Source organism: Pinus tabuliformis, chromosome 7, assembly GCF_031772625.1.
Source record: "Pinus tabuliformis cultivar Carrire ecotype Pingquan chromosome 7, CPIR1, whole genome shotgun sequence".
NCBI classification, from domain to species: domain Eukaryota; kingdom Viridiplantae; phylum Streptophyta; class Pinopsida; order Pinales; family Pinaceae; genus Pinus; species Pinus tabuliformis.
The window spans coordinates 143,670,979-143,692,423 of NC_142293.1; positions in this window are offsets into that span (position 1 = coordinate 143,670,979).

Genomic DNA, 21,445 nt, shown 5'->3' on the forward strand with positions numbered 1-21,445 from the left:
TACTATTTACAATGTTGTGTTTATTTAAGTCTGTCAACTAACATCACCAATTACGTTTGTTATCCCTTGTAGGGAAAAATAAACTATTAAGGAGGTGTCGTTTGGTACACTATTGCCACAAAAACACTACCACATGAGGAAGGAATTTCTCTGCTTTTTTCTTTATAGTTTTATTTTAATTTTTGATATAGTTTTAATGCTTAGTTTAATGTTTTCAATTTTAGATGAATTACAATCAATTTCTATGGTTTAAATTTCCAATATTTGAATTCTTGTGACAATTTAGTTTGTTTATAGTTTTCCTATAGTTTTCTTACAAGTTTATTTTTGATGTAATGGGGGCTACTCATACAAATGTTCTAATTGAATAAAGCATTTTCCATCTTCAAATGGAAGAAATAAATATTCATAATTTATATGTTTAATTGATTTTATAATTATTTCATGCCAATTGTTTACATGGAAATAGGTTTTTCACTTGTTTAAAACCATAACTATATTGAATAAGTTAGCTTTCAATTAATTTTCATAGAATATACTTTTCTTCCATGTTTGAATTCTATAGAGAAATTTAGAAACTAAACCCTGCATGTATTGTGCATTACACTTCACAAGTTTACCAACTTGGATTGATGACTTAAATGTAACATAATTCTAGTACGATTGAATTGATAAACACATTTAAGGGTGAAAGAAACAATTGAGAATGGATTTCGGTAGTGATGAGATATGATATTGTAGGGTTTAATGAGGAGGAAAAATAGAGAGTGAGACATTTATACTACTAACTTCCTAAGAGGTGGTGGGTTGGGGTAGAAGAATGAGAACATAAGTTGAAATTTTTTCCATCTCTAAAGAGTTGGTAAGTGTTGTTATGAGTATTATGGAATGCACAACATTGATCTTAAAATGGGATTCCAAGGAGCACGTTGGAGTAGCCAAGGGGAGAAATGTCACAATATAACATGTGATAGAGGGGCGTAATGGAAAAAAAAATTCACAACATATGTTAATGAGAAGACAAGTATTGTCATGTTTAGCCTAGCTTAGCTGATAAGGTGAAGGGTGTGGGTAATAGGAAGTTATAGAAAATTGATGAAGTTTTGAGAGATGAATTTATTTTAGCTTCAATTGATAAGGGCTATAGTAGTTAATTGATCCTTATTTTTTACTTGTGATTAAAAAGAGAATTACAACTTATGGATAATTGACATTTTCCATCGATAATAAGTATGGCTCACTAATAGGTGGGGTTGTGAAGAGAGACAATTTAGGAGGAAGAGAAGTTTCATGAGAGGGATGGGTAGTGACAAATTCATTAGGTTTCTCACCATAATATCATTTTTGATGTCGTTTTCTACTACAAGGATCGACTTTCAATAACTTCATCAATTTGGGTTTTGTGATAGCGGTGCTAGTGTGGAGTACTACAAGACTGTAAGTGAGGGCCAAGCCTATGTTAATTATGTTTTGTATGTGGATGAGGGTTTGGGAAGTGAAGCTATTATGGTTATAAGAGGGTGTGAATTGATGCCTCTTGTTGATTTTGAATTAAATGGCTAGGGTATGAAGAAAGGATTTCCTAAAGTTGTACTCTTAAATATATCTACTCCATCAAGAAAAATTACAAGTAAATTATGATTGAATTTGACCATAAGTGATTTTTCTATACCTATGATATGAATTTGGAGGCAAAATTAGTGAAGAGCATGATAAACTACTAGACAATTTTCCTTGGAGCTTGATGCAACTACAACTATCTACACATTAGGTTAGAAAAATAACAATTGATATAAACCATATACAATTATTTTCTGAAATAATAATAATAATAAAATAAAAAATGTAATGGCAAATAAACAAAAACTAGGAAAACAATAAATATTATTCAAAATGTTCTTATTTATAGTATTACAATATATATATATATATATATATATATATATATATATATATATATATATATATATATATATATATATATATATATATATATATATATATATATATATATATATATATATATATATATATAGATATATATATATATATATATGGAAGCATAAATAAACCACAAATCCATTTACCGTAGATTAGTATACAACTTTTATTTGAAACTACAAAAGCATGGGATAAACCACCATGTGCCATGAAACCAATAAAGGTGAAAACCATGTGTTGAAAATTACCAAAACAATATGCCAAAAAATCACCATTTTTTTGGGAGGGGCGCTACTCCCAAACCTCCTAAGCATGGGGAGCTTCTCTTGCCCCATGACCATTCCCCCACTACAACCAACTCAATGAACAATGTGTGGAGAAATTCATGCGCAAAATATAAAACATACCAAAACTTTCTCCCACTTTTTGTTTTGTTTGCACATAGGTGGTCGTAAGAGTAAATCATCAGCAATTCAGGCCAATAATGCCCATTGTTTCTCCACACCAATATATTTTCTTAGTGCTCAAAATTTTGTTAATGAATCTACAACATTCATTAAAATGTCTATCTTCATTAGAAACACCTTCTTTTGTTCAACCATATCTCTCACAAACTGATTCTAAACATCAATATGCTTTTGTCTTTGAATGATACACTAGGTTCTTCACTAGGAAGATTACACTTTGATTGTCACAATCTATCCTCATAATTTGTTGTAGTAGCCAAATACCTAAATAGAATATCTGCAACCACAATTATTCCTTTCTTCCATGAGTGGCTTCCATATTTCAGCTTATGTAATTGAAAGTGCCACTAAAGATTATCTCTTACTCTTCTAAGTAATTGTTCCTCCAAATAGGTTAAACACATACCCACTTGTAGATTTTCAATGATCTAGATCTATAACCTAATATGTATCAACAAAGCTAGTATATTTATTACTCTTTGCAATCTTGGCTTCCTTGGTAGCATAATCCATAAGTAGTAGTGATACAAAAATACATAAAAAACACCTTTACTTGTGTCCAATGCTTCTTCCCTAGTTTTGACATATACCTGCTCAACACTCCCACCGCATGTGCAATGTATGGCCTAGTACAAACCATTACATAGATCAAATTTCTAATTTCAGTGGCATATGGAACATGGGACATATCATCTTCCTCTTCCTTTGTCTTGGGACACTTTTCAATAGATAAATTTACACCTATAGAAATAGGTACCTTTACTAGTTTACATTGTTGCATATTAAACCTCTCCAAAATTATCTTGACATATTTCCTCTTATTTAACCAAAGTTTCTATTTTTATTCATATCTTTTAATTTCCATCCCCAAAATGAAATTTTTAGCATCAATATCCTTCAAATAAAATTTAGAGGATAACTAAGAATTCACTTATTCTATAATTTCCCTTTCATTTCCAATCAACAATATGTCATCCACATACAGTACCAATTAATTAAGATAACCACCAACTAATTTGAAATATGCACAATGATATGCTTTGCTCCTTATGAAGCTAAAGTTCTAATATATAAGTATCAAAATTTTGGTACCATATCCTAGATGATAACTTTAACCCATATAGGGACTTTTTAGTTTGCACACTATCTCTTTCTTTCCCTGTTGGCATTATGATACAGGTGTTGCCCTTGATGGAAACTCACTCAAAGGTATGATATAGGTGGAAACTCAATCAAATGATAGATCATAGTACAGCAGGTCAAGAGAGAGGTATACGCAGGTTAACCTTGATGAAAGTGCGTATACACGCGGATGAGAAGAACAGAAGACGTGTATACGTACACACGCAGGTTCACAGAAGGAAAGGCGCGTACATGTCGGGAAACTAAGTTTTGGTCTGTGGTATTTGGTCCATGGTATTTGGTCCGAAGTGTTTACCCCAGGTATTGGGTCCAAGGTATTGGTTCTACATGGTTTTGGACCATGGTATTGAGAGAAGCCTAAACCTATATAAGGAGAAGATCATTAGGCCAAGGGGGAAGTGAGGAAGTGATGAATATTTGATATGCTGGTTATGGGTTTGTGATGCTTTGCTTGATCTGAACCAAGGCTGCACTCATGTGGATGATGATGAACGATGGATCAGGATCTTAAGGGTTGGAATGTTTATCATTATATGGTTTGATTATGGATAGACTAGATCTGAATTATTGACGCATGTTTATTGTATGAATGTTATGATATCGGTATGACTGATGTCTGGAACAGCTGCAAAGTTATGAGTAAATATTTGCAGATCTGTACGCGGGTTGGCTTTGGTGAAAGTGCGTATGTACGTTGTTTTGGTTCTTCATAGTAGCATATACATTATGAGATATGATATTTGAAGTTGTAGAGTTCTTTTGTCTATTCTGTATTCTGGTGACTGTATTGTTGACAGGGTTTCAGTGTTTCAGTATTGGGTGATTCAGAGATTGATGATGCAGGTGTAGTTGATGGGTGTATTGCAATGATGATTAATTTTGTGCTTCAATGTTTTTGATGGGTCTGGTATGAAGATTGGATGAAACGTGGCTTTCCGATTATGGTGTTGTGCTTCAGGAGTATCCAGTATGAAAATTTATGAAACGTGGTCCCCGAAGGAAGAAAGAAGATCGTAGAGTTTTGTAGGCCAACGCCTACGTACTGGTAAACATATTGGTCATTACAAGAGCCAGGGGGTTGTAGCTCCCTCCCAGGAGTAGCTAGAAAACGAGTGAAGGTTGGAGCCTTCAGTAGGCTAGCACCTACATACTAGTAAATGGATCGGCTAGTACAAGAGCTAAGGGGGTTGTAGCTCCCTTCCAGGAGAAACTAGAGAATGAGAGAAGGTTGTAGCCTTCTACACCAGTACACAAATATTGTAAAAAGAAGTTTCTTATTAAAAGAAGATAGAGACGAATTGCAGCAGGTGGTTTTCACCCACATTGGGTTTCCACCTTACATATTGGTGTTCACATTTGTTGCTCTGTTTTGTTTTACTGCTCCTGTTTACTATTCATATGTTTAATAATGTTCTAATGCAATCATTAAGGATCAACTAACTAAATCATTAGTTTACTGGATATACAATTTTTGCATTACACACAGTTGTGTATACATGTGATTTTCCTTAACTGAAGTAGCATATATATATCTGAGTATGAAAATGAAAAAGTGTTTGATTTGATAATATTGATTCACCCCCCCCGCCCATTTTCACTATTATTTCCAACAATTGGTATGAGAGCAAGTCCTTTGGTAGAAGCTTGATCGCTTGAAGGAGATCTGTAGAACAATGGGAAAGAAAGCGCGTCAAAAGAAGAAGACAACTCAAAGGAACAATGACAGCCTACCGTTGAGTGGAAGCAAGTATTCAGATCCTGAATCACCTCAGATTGAAGATGAACAAGCAAATGAAGCATCATATAAAATCATAGATCAACAAGAGCTACTTAGCAAAAGGGAGAGTGCACTCAAAGAAGAAATTATCAGTTTAAAAGCTCAACTGGAATGTGCCTTCAAAGTTCGTCAAATGCTATAGGAGCTGAATGAAGAACAAGAAAAAGAGATTCTCAAACTAAGGCAACAAGTGGAAGAAGGAAGAAAGTTTGAAGAAATTTTGAAGAAGCAATGTCTAGAAAAGGAAGAACAACATCAGGTTGAGGTAAATATCTTGAAAGGTAAATTAGAAGAAAATGATAAACTATTACGATTTCAAGACAGTACTAAGATTTTGGATGATACTCTTGGAAGTCAAAGGTCCCCTGCTATCAAAATTGGTCTTGGTTTTTATGAATCTGTTGAAGTTGAATCTAGCTCACAAGGTGAGGCAAGGAACTCTAATGAGAAATCTAAAATGATCAACAAGGAGATGAGAGGACAACAGCCAAGGAAAGAAATTTCTCAAAGAAAATCTTTTGCTCCTAATTGTGGAAGTGATAGACGATTATTTCCTCCGATGAATAATGTTGAATTTTATGTATGTCATAATCATGGACATGTTGCAGCCAGATGCAGAAGTAGAATGGTTCAAGACCGTCACACAAAAAGATCATCACATTCGAGGTACTTTAAGGGATATTGTTTTGCTTGCAATATGTTTGGTCACAAAGCCATTGACTGCTACAAAAGGAATATGAAACATGTAAGATGTTATGCATGTAACAAGCTTGGACACATAGCAAAGGAATGCAGGAGAAGATTTTGGGCACCATACCAAAAGGAGAAAACATCATCACAGTTAAAGATATGGAAGAAAAAGGAAGTACAGCCAGAAAGATGTGGCATAGCAGAGTACACAGACATGATAGACTCAGAGGAAGCTGAAAGTGTGGAACATCAGTGTTCTAAATCTCATACGTAAGTATCATGAAGACAAGTCACGTATATACGTGAGTTAGACACTGCACAGTCGTGTATATGGAGCTCTGAAGAAAAACAACAGAACAGACTCAGGAAATGGTTCTGTCGTGGTATATGATGGTTGGCACAGGCTCAGGGGGAGCATATGCTTCGAATAATGCATTGTTGGCATTATGGTTAGAAGTCCTTGGTGATGATTCTTATTGACATATCTTGCTACTGATTGTTGATTGACCAAGAGAATGGATTGCAGGTTAAGATGCTTATAGTGCAGATCATATAGTGTATGATAGCTGCTAATAACTATCATGGTCTTGTTTAGGTCCTTGGTCTTTGTGAGTCATATGATGTATCTTGTTACCCCACTATGCATGGGATGGATGATGTAATGGTTCTTGTGTTTGAGTAAAAAATGGTGTATCCCCACTTGGTTGGGAGATTGATGTATGTATGAGTCTTTAGGAAGGTCATTGGCAATGTATGTATAGAGTCATGTTCTTCTTGTAGAACATATTTTTGTAGACCTTGCTTACAGTCAGGGGAGCATGAACAACACACTTTAGCAGAGCAGAGATTTCAGCATGTACTTAGAGGAGCATGGACAGATTGGTACACTTTGGCATATACAAAGGGGGAGCTCATTCAGAGATTTCAGCAGGTACTCATGGGGAGTATGGACAGTGGAATGTTTTTCAAGGAAAGAGAATATCTTGGTCTGCCCTTTTCCCTTGATGTCAAAGGGGGAGAGTGATTTGGTGTTGTTTCCATCAAGTCCAAAGGGGGAGATTGTTGGCATTATGATACAAGTGTTGTCCTTGATGGCAACTCACTCAGAGGTATCATACAGGTGGCAACTCAATCAGATGATAGATCATAGTACAACAGGTCAAGAGAGAGGTATACACAGGTTAAACTTGATGAAAGTGTGTATGCACGCAGATGAGAAGAACATAAGACATGTATACGTACACACGCAGGTTCACAGAAGGAAAGGCGCATACATGTCGGAAAACTAAGTTTTGGTCCATGGTATTTTGGTATTGGTCCATGGTATTTGGTCCGAAGTGTTGACCCGAGGTATTGGGTCCAAGGTATTGGTTCTACATGGTTTTGAACCATCGTATTGGGAGAAGCCTAAACCTATATAAGGAGAAGATCATTAGGCCAAGGGGGAAGTGAGGAAGTGATGAATATCTGATATGCTGGTTATGGGTTTGTGATGCTTTTCTTGATCTGAACCAAGGATGCAGTCATGTGGATGATGATGAATGATGGATTGGGATCTTAAGGGTTGGAATGTTTATAATTATATGGTTTGATTATGGATAGACTAGATCTGAATTATTGACACATGTTTTATTGTATGAATGTTATGATTTGGGTATGACTGATGTCTAGAACAGTTGCAAAGTTATGAGTAAATATTTGCAGATCTATACGTGGGTTGGCTTTGGTGAAAGCGCGTATGTACGCTATTTTGGTTCTTCATAGTAGCGTATACATTATGAGATATGATATTTGAAGTTGCAGAGTTCTATTGTCTATTTTGTGTTTTGGTGACTGTGTTGTTGACAGGGTTTCAGTGTTCTAGTATTGGGTGATTCAGAGATTGAAGATGTAGGTGTAGTTGATGGGTGTATTGCAGTGATGATTAATTTTGTGATTCAATGTTGTTGATGGGTCCAGTATGAATATTGGATGAAACGTGGCTTTCAGATTATGGTGTTGTGCTTCAGGAGTATCACTATGAAAATTTATGAAACGTGGTCCTGTTGAGGCCTCGAAAATCGCTGCCACAACAAAGGGGAAACCACCCGGTCCGGAACCTTGAAAGCAGCTCCTTTTCCGTTTGGAATAGTGGCTCTGACTGGGGATAATGGGACCAGTTTCCCAATAATAGATAAAAGTGGGATGGACAAGTAGCTTATGAGGTAGGATAGTGATAAGCGAATAACTAAAACTATCAGCAAAATATATAATCTAATAATCTAATCCCGGGACTTATCAATCTTTCAAAGCGTAGCGTTTGATAATCTGTGCTTTAAGGCAGGCGTATATATGACTCTAACACTAAAGCATAGACGTTTAAACCATTTAAGATTGCTCTGCATAATTAGTTATGCAGAGCGATAATACCGAATTACTACACATTGTCATTCATATCATTGCTACATGCATGATTAAAAGAAAGGCATATCACAAAACATCCAATAGTGGAATGAAATGAAGATTTGCTGTCACAGCGCATACATGTATTCAACAATAGCAAAAGATAATAACACAGCAATTCATATGAAAATAAAGAGGACAGATGCAGATAAAAATACCATGTAAGCTGCTCAACAATCCATTATATAAATCGCTATGTCGCAGTCCTTCCTTTAAACCAGAAAGCATTCCAAACAAGAGACAATAGTGCACAAATGCATAAAATAGCCTTCTCGTCAAATTAAGGACTATTGGTCAAGTTTCACAAAAGAATATAGGCTGAAGCACAGTAGTGCAAACTTCAGCCTTTAAGTCTATTACAAAATTTTACGACCCTTTCCAAAATAATGAAAGGGTCTATAAATACTAATCTAATCTAAATATCTAAGAAAAACTGAAAAACTATGAAATTGGCATCAATAAATATTTCTCCATTTTTCTTGGCAATCTGGCAGTCGGCTGCAATGCTTCATTCGGTGGGCTCTTTGCCTTTAAACCTCAACTGACATATCGCAAGCATGGGCTGTACTTCCGGTGGAGTGTTGAGACGCGACGTGAGTTGGGCATCATATGTGGCATCCTGAAAGTCGGGGATCAGGCACTTGAGAGCATCTGTTAAACACTTAAGAACCGACCTTTGAGTGTGTGGCTTGATTAGGAAGTGCCAATATGCGTTAGAGGTTAAAGTATTTACTCCAGCGATTAACTTTCTCTTTTCCTCCAGTCCATGATAACTTGTTTGCTCAATCATGTTTGTCGTGGTTATGCTTCCAGGTGTACATTGAGAGATCATGTTGGCCCAATAGAGTGTATTGTTGACCAAATCAATCATATTGTTGGCAATCATTTTACACCTTGAAGCTGCCCTTTCCGCTTTCATCATCTGAGTGTTCCATTCAGTGAAGAGTATGTCTTTGAATGGCTCATAGATCCTAGGCAATTTTTCTTCTTTCCCCACATCAGTATCTTGCCAATCAAGATATGAAGTTATGGTTTCTTCGGTCTGATCTAGCTCATTTCTGGCTTTTTCAATTTGCTGACATACTGCTATAGATACTTCACATAATGGCTCAGCCTCAGTTAGTTGTTGGCACAAGAGTCTAACCTGAGAGATTAATGCATTATTTATTTGAGCTGCCTCTGCTCTGAAGTCTTCGACTTTCTTGGTGCCCTTGATACCTTCTAGCTGTGCTAACAGTTGAGCGATTTGCTCATCTTTTGACTTCGTCATTTGCTCGTTTGCTGCTCTCAATTGTGCCAATGCCTTTGTTAACTCTTTCTGCTTCTGGATTGCGCTCTGGTCAATCTTCTGTTTTTCAGTCTGCAGTTGCTGGGTTAGGACATTGTTTGCTTGCTGTTGTGCCAGCAACTGCTCTTCTACCTGTGCTGCCTTGTTTCGCGCTTCAGCTACTTCTGCTTGCAATGCACAAATTTCTTGGTCCTTAGTCTTTAACAAAAGACTTACCTCCGATGTTTTATCAATAGTAGCTGCAGAATAAGCTCTCGCATACTGCGATAGCTTGGTTAGATCATCGGAGGGGTCCAATTCTTCCTTCCAGACTACATTCCCCGTAACTATCTGCTCAGGAAATATGGAAGGTTGATCAAGCCTTCATCTCTTCCTTGAGCGCTTAACAACCTCTTTGTGCCTAGGGCTGTAGAAAACGTCCAGGGGAGGAATATCTTCCACCTGGAGCACAATCTGATTGGAAGGGTCTTTGGTGATTACTTCGAGCTCCTTTGAAGTGGGTGGGCCGCTGGTTCCGCTTGGAACCTGAGAAGAAGTGGTGTCTGGTGTGTCTTTGGAGCCTTCTTTTCCACTGATAATGGAATCGAATTGATTCCATTGTTTCAGCAATTCAGGATCTATGGAGGTTTGGGATTTACTCTTCTCCTTTTCTTGTTCCAACCTCTTTTTCTCCTCCAACTCTTTCTGTCGCTGTTCTTCTGACTCCTTTCTCTGTTTCTCTTCTTGCTCTCTTCTTTGCTTATCTGCTAATTCCTTTTTCTGCCTATCTGCCAGTTCTTTCCTTTGTTTCTCTTCTTCTTCTTTCTTCCGCTGTTCCTCCATCTGCTTCTGCTTTCTCTGTTCTTGTTCCTTCTGCTCTTTCTGCTGCTTATCCATTTGCTCCTTTCTCTGCTTCTCTACATGCTGCTTCTCTTTCCTTTCCTCCTGTTGTTTCTTTTGTTCTTTATTTATAAGAGGAGGTTGGCTCGTCTGTTTCTGACCTGGCTCACTTGAGGAGGATGCTGTGGTTAATGACAATAAATCTAGGGGAAGAGTTTGCAACCTCTGCTCCCTAAGTTTATTGAATTCGATTAAATTTTCATCATTGTATCTCATCTTGGCAAGCTGCTTGGTTTGGCCTATCAAGTCAGCAGCTACGAACAGGTCATCAAACTCGTCTTCTTGATGGTCAATCTTGGTCAATTTGGCCTGTTCTAGAGCATTGTAGGCGGTTTTATGTGGATCACAGAGTCTGGCTGGCATAGTGGGCAGGGATAAAGCTTGCATCTTTGTTGCCTCCTTTTCTACATGTTGAATATTATGCAGAGTAAAAACACCCATCCTCAAGGGAAAAGTGGGCCAGCCCCTCTTCTTCTCTTTCTTGAGAGTTTGAGTGACACTCTCGACCATGATCTGGTAGGAGATCTCTCGGGCTAACAGTTTGTCTGGAACATATAGAGGGAGAACATGCGGTTTGGCTTGGCTTCCATAAACCCTAATATAGGTAAAATGCTCTTCTCCAAACCAACCTGCTACAGCTGGTAAGTCGAAGGAAGCGAGATAGGAGATTTTAGGAATAGGTCGATCAAAAATGGAATAATGAATGGGAAGCATAAAACCATTGCAAATTTGATACAAATGGTCCTTGTAAGAGGACTTCCACAATTTCCGATGATACAAATGAATGGGCAAAGGGTATTGGCTGGTCCATCTCCAACCGAGAATGGGAAACTCAGAGTTAAAACACAATGTGTCCATAATGTAGGCACTATAATAAAATGGAGGGATTTTCCTTTCGGTGACCACAGATTTAGCTCTAAAATCCCGAACAGCTATAGTCAATTTATCAGAAAGAATGGTGGCCCAATCCATGATAAAACCATTAACAGCTGCTTCCATTAGGGGAACCATCTCTATATCAAAATTGGCAGAATCATGTAATCCCCATAGCCTACACATCATAATTCCCGCATAGCAATAGGGAGAAGCCAAGGAATCAACGGAGTACTTACCCGAGCTTTCGTGCTTGTGTTTGGCCGGGTTCTGCCTCCAATCCCAAATGGGCTCGGATGGCACTTCATTTTCAGCTGCAAACTTCTCCACGAAGTCTTTGTTGTAGATTTTCTCTGGCTCGGGCAAATGATACATTTCCCTCAGGTGCTCTGACTTGAAAGACCCGAAAATCCTTCCATCTCTTGTGTGGAACGTTCTGTCAACGATTGGAATTTCCTCAATTGCCCATCGCACTACATCAGTGTAGGGAAGGACTTGTTCTCTGGCCGCTATTCTGTGAAGAAAGGAATCAGCCAACTCTTTAAGAGTTGCATCAGACTTTTTGAATGGGTCTGCAGTAGCCACTATCCCTAAAACTTTTGGTTGCTCAGCTTCTAGCAAATTATATGTGCCTTGCCATGTAGTCTTGTTAAGACCAGTGCATGTAGTGTCTGAAACGAGGCCTTTCTTGCTATTTGCAGCAGCTTGACCTACTACAGGTGTAACCGTAGAGCCCGTAGCCCTCTTGGATCTTTTTCCCATCATACTTGAGCTTCTCTCAAAAGACGAATTCTACACAATTGCAAGAGAAATCGTAATAACATAATAACAATGACGCTACAAAGAGGGATAGATATATCATTTGAAGCATGCCAAGATTAATTTCCAAAAGTGGCTGCGGATCCAATTGCTGAGAGGATATTGCAGATGCAATTAATGGTGATTTGAGGTCTGCTACCCATTAAATGTGATGATTATACCGTTATCTGGGTGAATGACTCACTTAAGCGTGCTACAGATATTCTGACGGTTAAACGCAGGTGTTCATTAATCAAAGGGGTAAAATCTTTTAAATACACACGCATTACCTTATCCCTCGCATTAACGGCATTTTGGGATTCGCACTTTATCAATCGGATATGAATATAAAATTAAAGCTTTGAGTGATGGCTTTTAAGACTGCCGACCACCGATGAGAGATATCGCATCGCTTCGGGGAATAGGTGCTGCTCAATTATTACCAAAAGATCATGCCGACAGCCGATAAGCGATATCGCATCGGGCTAGCGCATGGGAACAGAAGTAGACACATATACAATGGTTTGGGGTCACCGATTGCGATATCGCATCGCATCGGGGGTAGGAACCGGGCGCCTCACCGAAGTATGTGGAATTCTGCCGACGGCCGATAGCGATATCGCATCGGGTCGGGATTTAAATCGTGAAGCGATTTCGCATGAGGTATCACTGATAGCCGATCCCCGACATCGCGTCGTGTCGGGACATGAGTTATGTGCCGTTAGTGGTGTGCATGTAACATTGCCGATCGCCGATAGCGATATCGCATCGGCGGAGACCAATATGCCATTTAAATGCATCTCTTATGTTGTTGCGATATGCGATCTTGCGATCGCTTTATCGCAATAATAAAAGATTATTTATTTTTTGAAACATTGATGTCCCCAAAAAGGCTTAAATATATGAAAACTCATTTGATTATGCGGCCTATTTTGAACATACAAGCATTGATGCCAAAATTTTAAAAGGGACCCATTCCATATGTTAATTTTTTGGAAATAAGAATGATATGAAATGGGGGGTTGTTGTAGGGCACAAAAATTGGCGATTCGCTGGAAGAACCAGTTATCTCTGAAAGTAATGCAAACACTTAAGCTTTTCAAAACTAGAAACTCAATCAGAAGGGAAAACTTCTAATTTGACTGGATATTCACGCGTTCTGAACCAAGTGAATTTAGTTAACTTCTTTTCTTTTGGTTTCAAGAAAAATAAATACATTCTAAGTCTTAAAATAGGCCTTTATTGGTTTATAATGATAAAACAAAAACTTTCCCAAATCAGCTTTTATAATTAACCCCTCTGTCATAGGTAGAGCCTCTGTTTCCAGCAAACGTTTATAGTCTCGACAGGGATACCTTTTAACCATAGTATTATTCACTTTTCCATTCACATAAGCTTGTAGTTAACAGAATGCAACTAAAATATGTTTCCATATTTTGTTTTATTTTTATCTGTTTTTTTTTCTTTGTCATTTTTAAGATAAAAAGCCATTGTCCTGGTTTGGTGGCCAGCTATTGACAATGCCATTCACTGGTAATAATTTAACTGAACAAGCCGGCTCGTGATGAGACCTCTTGTCTTGAAATTTCAAGCCATTACCCTATTATGATAGGCAGTATTGGTAATGTCAGTCAAACTACTTTCCTATGAACATGGTAAGCAGGCTTGTAATAAGACCTCTTATCTTTAATCTTCTATATTTTAGAATTACACTCTGAGTAACCATAAACTTTAGTGAATGGGGTGAACAGTTTTCTCCTTAAGAACAAATGGATGACAGATGAAGAGTTGAAGATGCTGAAAATGGGTTAGTTTTCATCTTAAAATGGATAACCTTTTGAGACCAATTTTAAAAACCGAGAATGATTTACAGAATTTTTACCTTTCGAGAAGAGTCTTCAAAACATTAGGTGGTGATTTCAGAACAAATAGATATCTAGTTCTCTAGAAATTATTCCTTTTGGTTGAGGATTCTATTATCTAAAAGCAAATATTTGTATTATTTTGTGAGACATCTTTTTCAAACCAAGCTAAAGGTCAATGGAGATACTCTACAGTTTTATTTCCTATCGATCCTAAAAACTACACAAATCTACAAAGAAGAGAAGGGATCACCTTCTCAATTAAAGAATTTCTTCAAGACTAGGCCATTAACAGGGAGAGAATCTCTCACCCCTGATAGGTCTTGCAATAAAAAGGTCGAATGGCCTATCTTTTGATAGATCTGAAATGGTCCAAGCCACATCTTCTGAAATTTGGTATGCTTACCTTTATCTTCATGGGCCTTGTCCCATTTGAGAACTAAGTCACCAACTTGGAAGTGTTTGGAATCAGATGAGGTTAAGTCAAAGGATGCTTTGATCATTTGTTGATGTTTGGCATGGGTGATTCTGGATTTCTCCCTTTCTTCTTCTAATTTGAGAATTTGGTCATGTCTGAGTTGGATAGAGGAAGAAGGAGTCTCCTCGATGTACTGAACTAGGGCTAAAGAGGGTAGAACAAGATTGGTAGGCAATACTGCTTCTTTTCCATATACTAGGTTAAATGGGGAGGAACCTATAGAAGCTTTTTGTGTAACCCTATCAGCCCATAATGCAAACACTAGAGATTTGTGCCAGTTTCTATGATTCTGTTCAACAATTCGCTTAATGATTTTTATGAGATTTTTATTAGTAGATTCTGCTAAACCATTACCCTGGGGATAATAATTAGTAGAATATTTCAGTTTAAACCCCCTCTTAATAGCAAAATCATATATAGCATTTCCTGAGAAATAGGAAGCATTATCAAAAACGAGAGCGTTTGGGACACCAAACCTGGTAATGATGAATTGGTCTATGAACTCGATGATTGCCTCTGAATTTGCTGCCTTCAAAGGAATAGCTTCTACCCATTTGGTAAAATAATCGGTAGCTGTGAGGATATAACTGTGTTGTTTGGAAGATGGTGGAGTAATCTCTGCAATGATATCTAATCCCCATTGTTCAAATGGTTGTTCAATGTTGACGGGTTGCAAGGGGAAAGCTGATTTTCGTTGTCTTCCACTAGCAGTTTGGCAATTGAAGCATTTTCTTACGTATTCATGAGCATCTCGAAATAGTGTAGGCCAATAATATCCAGCATGAATAACTTTGTGGGCTGTTGTATCTGCTCCAAAATGTCCTCCCGCTGGACCATCATGTAGTTCCTGTAAAACCTTTTGAGCTTCAGGTTTCTCAAGACATCTTAACAGGATAGAATCATAGTTTTGTCTAAAGAGCACATCATCAATGAGAGTGAAATTCTTCGCTTTTAACCTAATGGCCCTTTTATTTTTGTAAGATAAATTTGGAGGAGCATGACCATTTTTTAAATAAAATATTAAATCTGCATATTGAGATTCAGAATCAGTGACACTTATCTGATTGATTGATTGAGTCTGATCCATGTCGCTTGATTCAGGAATGTTTGATGCTCCTGTCAATATCCTGCAAAAACCTTGGCCCCTAACAATCTTTGCTGGCTTTATTTCTAGGTCATATTCTTGAAGTGCTGTGACCCAATTGGCTCTTCTTTCACCTAGTTCTTTTTGAATTAATAGTTGCCTTACCGCTGGGAAAGGGACTATAACTTTTGTGTGAGTTTTCAAAAGAAAGGGCCTGTAATGTTTAACTGCTTTGAACACAGCAAAGGCTTGTTTCTCCACATCGGAATAATTTAGTTTTGCACCCTGAAGATTTGAGCTAAAAAATGAAATGGGTGCTTCCAAGTTGTGAGCATTTGGCTGCGTGAGAACTGCAGCATAGGATACATCGGACGCAATGGTGTACAATGTAAAATGATTAGAAAAATTGGGAGTATTCAAGGCTGGGGCATTGATTATTGATTGCTTGATAACATCAAAAGCTTGCTTTTCTTCTGGTCCCCATTTGAAGACTGAATTTTTCTTGATCATTGTCTGAAGAGGTAATACAATTTGAGAGAAATCTGGAACAAATCGTTTGACAAAATTAATCTGACCCAAGAATGACTGCATCGATTTTTTATTGTGTGGGAAAGGGATTTCAGAAATTTCCTTAATCCGATCAGGATCAATGTAAATGCCATCTTTGGATATTATAAAGCCTAAGAGTTTTCCTTGGTCAAGAGCGAAGAAAGACTTCTTTGGGTTTAGAGAAATACCATATCTTTTGCATCGCTGAAAGATTTGATTTAAGTCATGCAAATGATTATATCTCTTTTTAGAATATACAGTAATATCGTCTAGGTAGATGACTACTGATCGATTAATCAACCCTTTGAAGGCTATATCCATGGCTCTCTGGAATGTCGCTCCTGCATTTATGAGTCCAAAAGGCATTTTCTGATATGCATACGTTCCCCATTTTGTTCTGAATGTAGTTTTAAGCTGGTCATCAGGATGAACCAAAACTTGGTTGTATCCAGAGAGTCCATCAAGAAAGGACATCAATTCACAACCTGCCACTGATTGAAGAATTTTCTCCATAGTAGGTAACGGGAAATTATCTTTCAAGCTCGCTTTATTGAGGTTCCTGAAATCAATACAGATTCGAATGTCGCCATTCTTCTTCCTGACTGGCACCATATTAGAGACCCAATTTGAATGTCGGACCGGAAAGATAATTTTGGCTTTCAAAAGCTTATTAAGCTCCGACTTTATCTGGGTCTCCAAATTTGGATGTATTTTCCTTAATTTCTGCTGAATTGGTTTCTGATCAGGAAGCATAGGGATGGTATGCTGGATAATAGATGTATCGTATGTCTTTAATTCATCATATCTCCAAGCAAAGACCTGTTTGTTTTTTTTCAATAGTTTAATAAACGCTTCCTTTTCTTCTTTGGAAAGTCCTATTCCTAAGTTGATGTTTTGAGGAGCATCTTCTGTGCCTAGATTTATTAATTCAAACCTAAGGGTGGAACTTTGAAGCTTTGCATTAACTACAGGTTTAAACCTGTCTTTGATATCATAAAGGTCTTCAAGCTTCACCACGGCTTTGGGAATTGAATTTTCTTGAGGCACTTGTTTCATCTGTAGATCGTGATCATCTTCCTCAATGACTTGATTGTCATAGGATTTTTCCGAAGTTAGAAACTGCAAGATATCTTCGTCATGGTTAAATACTCTCCAATTAGTGACATTGTCAGGAATTGAAGGTCTAAAAAGTAATTCTACAGAAAATCTATCAAGGTTGTATTCTTCGGAAGGTAGAAGCTTAGAAGCTACATTGGCTAGTAGGTCGGCTGCTGAATTTTGTGACCTTGGAATGGAAGAAATGTTGAAGGCTGAAAAGTGTGAGGTAAGATCCTGTACTAGCGATTAGTAATGCTTAAGGTGAGTCGAAAGACAATGAATTGCATTTCTGACTTGTTTAACAATGATTTCCGAATCGCCGAACACTTTTAAATATCGCACTTCTAGGCCGATCGCTTTATATAAACCCTGGACCAGAGCTTCATATTCGGCTGTGTTATTAGTACATTCAAATTCTAACCTACAAGACAACATTGTCTTTTCTCCTTGCGGGCTAACCAAAATGCAACCTGCTCCTGAGCCTTCGCTGGACTTAGAGCCATCAAAATATAAAGACCAAAATAAAGGAGTATTAACAAAAATATTTACATTTTTCTCAGCATCATTAAAACATCTGGACTTATCTGTTTGTGAAAAATTTTCAATTTGAGATGCAAAAGGATTGACTGAAAAAGGAGATGGTTGGGCAACAAAGTTGCCAAAGAATGATTCGGACGAATAGTTCCCCAAAATATTGTTGTTGAATGCCACAGGTTGGTTTTCTTGCTCAAATTCAGTAACTGTGTGGGTCATATGCTTCTCCCGATCGATCCTTATTTGATTTGGCTTTCCCTTGTAGGGAAGCCACATATGTGACCAATCTGTGGAAATATACCCATGTAGTTTTTCGGACCAATCTCTGCTTAAAATCAAACCATAAAATTCAGGTATGTCGGCAATTAAGATGTCAATCCTCTGAACAATTCTGGGGTCGGCTGACAATCTGATGGTTACAGAATTAATTTCTCCTACAACCTGCACTTTAGTCCTATCCAACTGTACAATATGAATGGCAGACTTCTGGGGTTCAATGTTCAGCTTAGAGCAAACTGAAGCTGGCATTATATTAGATGAGGCCCCTGAATCTATTAAACAGTTGTGCAGGTTTCTATTATAAATCTCATAAGTGAGCAGGAAGGGTGGAGTGTGAGAATTTGATTTATCTCCGATTAAGACTGAATCGGTAATTTCAACCATACCTGCAGGAGGCTGGCCTGAATCGTTGGCGGCTCTTGCACTGGGAAGGGGGGTAGAGGGAATAGCATTTAATTCTTTAAGAAGTAGCTTTTGTTGATGTTTCAGTTTACTAAGTTCAAACATGGTTATATTTGCCTTGGTTTTCTTCATATCATCAACAATGTTATATTCCATTGAATCGGATACCACTAGAGTCTTGGATGTTGAAGGAGAACTAGAAGTTGAAGGCTGGTTTTGAGGAACTACCACGGGTGACTTCTTTGGGGGAACTCTTTCCTTTGCTGTAGTAGCGCCTGCGCTCCTCTTCTTTGAAGTTGCCTGGGCGGGTTCAGGGGTGCTTTTACTTCTTGTAGTAACCGGAAAGGCTTCTTCTTCATTCTCCATATTAGAGTTTGGGAGTATAAAATCCCACATTTCGTGACATTCAGCTACTTCTTCTTCATCATCGGTCTGTGAAGATGTTTCTTCTTCCTCTTCTTCTTGGTCTGAATCAGCGTTAGATATAACATTGGGCGGCTTTGATTCAGTTTTCTTAAAATTTCTAAATGGTCTTTTGTTTGAAGTTTCAGCTACCTGCTTTTTAATCTCAACCATTTCGTTAGACAATGTTTCAAGGACCTTTTGTAAACCTTCCATGTCATACGGGTCCTTCGGGGTTTTCTTCTTGGAATCTTCTTTAAACGAGACTTTTTTAGCTTTTCTATCCTCCAGAGCAGCTTTCTTTTCTAGAGCATTGATGCGCTTTTCAACAGCAAGTGCCTCTCTCATATTTTCAGCTAAGGTAGGTTTCCCAGCCCTGTCTACAAAAATGGCTATGTTGGCAGGTAGGGCAGTGATGTACCATTCGCTTCGGATTTGCTCACTTGGTTTAGAAGCGGTAGGGATTTTATTCAGTAGTTTATTAAATCTGGCATTAAACTCTTTTATTGGTTCCCTGTGCTCTATTCTCAAATTGGAGAGGTCGTTTATTAAAGTTGCTAGGGACCTATCATCTCCATATTTGGTAAGAAACTGCTCTTGGCATGTATTCCAACTGGTAATCGAACCAGAGGGTAAGGAAAAATACCAGGATCCTGCTGATCCTTGTAAAGTGTAAGGGAAAAGTCTTACAACAACATCTTGCTCTGTCACTCCTTTTAGGTTAACTGCTAACATGAAGTTGTTGATGTGTTCTTCAGCCTGGATCCCATCATCTGGATTGAATTTAGGCAGCCATTTTTCGGGATCATTGGGTAGATCATGCAATGGTCCAGGCATGTTGACTGCTCCTGGCCTAGTCCATGGATCTGCCATTATAATGGCAACAGTGGTTGAGACTACTGCCGGGATTCCGGATGTGTTGGAAGGGATTGAAGATGAGGAGTGAATAGATTGGGATATTGAGGCTTCTGATCCCTCGTGAATGACAATTTGTAATGGGGGAGTGGATGGTCGACCTTGCAGTGGAGAAAATGAAATGGAGGAGGTGGAAGAAAGCCCTTCACTATCAGATCCTTCAGTAATTTTCTTTGCCCTTTTCCTTTTCGGTAAAGGAAACTCAGTTGGTTCAATACCGAGTTTTTCGCTCTGAAGTCTGGTGAGAGGGTGAGTGAGGTTGAACTGCGAAGTCGCACTACTTTCTGATACCTCAGATTTCTGTGGTGAAATCGAGAAGCTCTGAAGTTTATGGATTAGAGACTGAACTTCAGGTGATTCAAGACTTAATTGTTCTGTGGTATGATGGGTTTGAGTAGTGGTCGTTGATTCCTCTTCTTCTTGTTCGGGTACTGGCGAACCAGTATACAAATAGGAAGATCGAGGGGATTCGGAGGTCGAAGTACTCTTGGAATGGCTTATAGGTTTGGACTTATGTTCCATTCACAGCTGAGGCCCTCCTTCTAGCGCCAATTTTGTTGAGGCCTCGAAAATCGCTGCCACAACAAAGGGGAAACCACCCGGTCCGGAACCTTGAAAGCAGCTCCTTTTCCGTTTGGAATAGTGGCTCCGACTGGGGATAATGGGACCAGTTTCCCAATAATAGATAAAAGTGGGATGGACAAGTAGCTTAGGAGGTAGGATAGTGATAAGCGAATAACTAAAACTATCAGCAAAATATATAATCTAATAATCTAATCCCGGGACATATCAATCTTTCAAAGCGTAGCGTTTGATAATCTGTGCTTTAAGGCAGGCATATAGATGACTCTAACACTAACGCATAGACGTTTAAACCATTTAAGATTGCTCTGCATAATTAGTTATGCAGAGCGATAATACCGAATTACTACACATTGTCATTCATATCATTGCTACATGCATGATTAAAAGAAAGGCATATCACAAAACATCCAATAGTGGAATGAAATGAAGATTTGCTGTCACAGCGCATACATGTATTCAACAATAGCAAAAGATAATAACACAGCAATTCATATGAAAAGAAAGAGGACAGATGCAGATAAAAATACCATGTAAGCTGCTCAACAATCCATTATATAAATCGCTATGTCGCAGTCCTTCCTTCAAACCAGAAAGCATTCCAAACAAGAGACAATAGTGCACAAATGCATAAAACAGCCTTCTCGTCAAATTAAGGACTATTGGTCGAGTTTCACAAAAGAAAATAGGCTGAAGCACAGTAGTGCAAACTTCAGCCTTTAAGTCTATTACAAAATTTTACGACCCTTTCCAAAACAATGAAAGGGTCTATAAATACTAATCTAATCTAAATATCTAAGAAAAACTGAAAAACTATGAAATTGGCATCAATAAATATTTCTCCATTTTTCTTGGCAATCTGGCAGTCGGCTGCAATGCTTCATTCGGTGGGCTCTTTGCCTTTAAACCTCAACTGACATATCGCAAGCATGGGCTGTACTTCCGGTGGAGTGTTGAGACGC